Source organism: Macrobrachium rosenbergii, chromosome 9, assembly GCF_040412425.1.
Source record: "Macrobrachium rosenbergii isolate ZJJX-2024 chromosome 9, ASM4041242v1, whole genome shotgun sequence".
Lineage (NCBI taxonomy): Eukaryota > Metazoa > Arthropoda > Malacostraca > Decapoda > Palaemonidae > Macrobrachium > Macrobrachium rosenbergii.
Genome location: NC_089749.1, coordinates 15,056,186 through 15,059,440, shown reverse-complemented (window position 1 = coordinate 15,059,440; position 3,255 = coordinate 15,056,186).

The window sequence follows — 3,255 nt, the reverse complement described above, 5'->3', positions numbered from 1 at the left end:
CAGCGAATGAGTTAATCGATCGAGAGGAGATTCACTGTTCATAGCGACGAGATAAGAACGATTACAAATGTCACGAGTTCTTTAATCTTGATAAGAATGTTGAGATTCAAGGTCACCTTCAGCGCAAACTTATGTGCGTGTTTGTTGTATTTTTATTTTATTCAGCAAAGCTTACACAAGAGCAAATCTTCTTTTGTTTTGAATTGTGTGAATTTTTCGGGATCAAATGAGACCCTAAAATCTTTGGTGTACAAAGAGATACGCTCAACAGACGAAGAGCATTTGTAAATGTCTACATAGTATTATGAATTTTTAGTCTGTCCTTCAAATTTACGAGACTGTTCTTTAGTATAAGTCAAATTCATATTGCTTCAGAACTCGCCTCGAATACTTTCCGTGTGCTTCGAGACGCGTTTCGGACGCAGCTTTGATGAAACACTTGAAAACGAAAGGAATCAATGAGTCTTGATGTATCAGCCTCAGCATCCTCAGTACCCTTAAGTTCAACTCAGAGTCAACCCGATATTTTATCTGTAACTGTCTACAATTTACTACTTGGCTTTTTCAAATTTGAATTCCTGTAAAATGAGAGATAATGGTCGTGAAAAAAATGCGTACAACTATGAACTCGATTTATTTTTCAGCAAATACATACTCATTATAATTCAAATACCGTGCAAGAAATAACTCTTAATAATTCTTTAATTTTAGATACATTTTAAAATTACACTGTTGTTCAGACAATTAATTCAGCACGCAGTATCTAAGATCCCATTTTATAGTCTTTGAGTTTCATGAGTTCTTGTGCCGTGATTTTTTTTTTTTTTATCAGGATCAAATTGTGCCCACCCTCAAGAACCAGTTTCAGTGCCCTCCTGGACGTATTGAGATATTACATTAAGAATACTTAGAATATAAGATTGTTCTAAGGTTTCAAACGTCATGTTTCAGGTTCAGCTTCATAAAACAGTTGAAAACGAAGTGCCGTTACAAAGCCTAACCTCGGAGCCTGCATTCGAATAGTACTGTGTTTCGAAGCCAGAGTCATGAAACGCTAAAACTCACGAAAGGATTTTCTCATGTCTCGACCCTCTCGTTTCGACCAAAATTCATGAAACGAATCTTAGATGAAGCGTACTGTTGTCTCCAGGTATGCCTGTCGGGAGACGAGACTCTGTAAATCAACAAGGATAATAAGATAAGATAAATCTACTGAGAACATGATTCATTCTATTCTAAGAGGATAACGTTGATACGGTTACGTGCCTGGCATTCTAAACCTCACCAGTCCCTCGGAGTATTTGTTTTTCCCTTTAACTTTGAAATCTCAAAACAAGTGTAGATGTTATTTTGGCATCTGGGTAATCAGATCAGCTGGCTATAGCAGTATTGTGATCTTAGATTAAATGTGTAATTACAGTATATTCCATACACCTCCATTGTCTTTTTGCAGTTAAACCTCATTTGTGACAAAGGTAGCCCATTATATATATATATATATATATATAGTATATATATATATATATATATATATATATATATATACACATATATATACTATATATGTATATATATATATATATATATATATACATATATATATTATATATATATATATATATATATATAAAGATAAAAATCCATGAAGGAAGGGAAGCTTGCTGGAGTACTGCAAGGCCTTTCGACTCCGTCACCTACTGCTAAGTAAGGCGACAGAGTCGAAAGGCCCCGCAATACTCAGTGTTCCTTTCCTTCGTGGGATTGTATCCTTATTTATATATTCATCACATTCCATATTTTCGTGATTCAGTTATACACACACACACATATATATATAAACAGAAGTAGGCGACGGCCAGTAGGACACATGAGCGCGAAGGTGGACCATGGAAACGAACTAAATTCAGCATAATTCTTTATTTTCAACGTTTCGTAATAACGTCATTACATCATCAGGGAATCTGTTGAATAATGAATAAAATTACTCTAAAAATTGCTCTAAAAATCAATCCAATTCATAAAATACAGCACAGTTAAATACCCAGACCTCCTCCACACAGCTCTACCTGAGTTAACTTTTTATTTATGCATTCTGTCTTCTACCTTCTTTGTATAAGGTTGGTTAGCGGTCTTTGGTCTTGCTTTTATGTGGTTTTTGGTTTTTTCTGTTTTTTTTATCTGGTTTTCTAACTGTGCTGTATTTTATGAATTTTATTGATTTTTAGAGCAATTTTTGGAGTAATTTTATTCATTATTTAACAGATTCCCTGATGGTGTAATAAAGTTATTACGAAATGCTTAGAAGAAATAAATTATGTTGAATGTATTATATATATATATATATATATATATATATATATATATATATATATATATATATATATATATATATGTGTGTGTGTTATGTATATGTATATATATATATATATATATATATATATATATATATATATATATATATTATATATATATATATTTGTGTTTATATACGTATGTGTGTGTGTGTTTGTGTGTGTTTATGTATTTGCAAATCGGCCTGATATTCCTAGTTAATTCCAGATTCAAATGTGAAAAAACTGGCAAGAATAATTTTTCTTCTTTTCTTGTATAATAGAGTGGCAGTGATGATTCTATGTACTGTACGCAGAGTACCGGATAACTTTTTTTATATATTTCGTTCAATGCTCTTTTTTGAAGCTACGTTTTAGTCAGCGTTGTTGTTTTCTTGCAGTTATCAGCAGACCGACAATAATTTTTCTCACTATTTTTCCTTTAAAACAACAATGAAATAGAAGATATATTACATGCGATCGAGAATGATTATCTGTATTATATTATAACGACGAAAATTGCTACTCAAGAAATATCTTAGAAGATCGCTAGTAATTTGTCCGTCCTTCTTATTAATCTAATTTCGCTTTCAACCTAACGAGTAATTTATTCGCATTACTAACCACACAGAAAACCATTAATTTTTTACGTAATCTTTGTCACGAGAACTTGACATTTCATGCTGTATGCATACCTTTGATTTCTGCTGGAGTTATTGTACATCGTGCAAGTCCTTTCGAGCTGTCATTCTTTTTCAAAATAAATAAGTGAATAAGATAATACTTGTGAGGACGTCCAGGCTATAATAACACTTACAGTAACGCATGACAGTATATTTTACGCTCTTAAACAACTTAAACCTGGGAACATACCCGGAATTAAAGCATTAAGAACATATCCAACGTACGATAAATCTATCTTCAT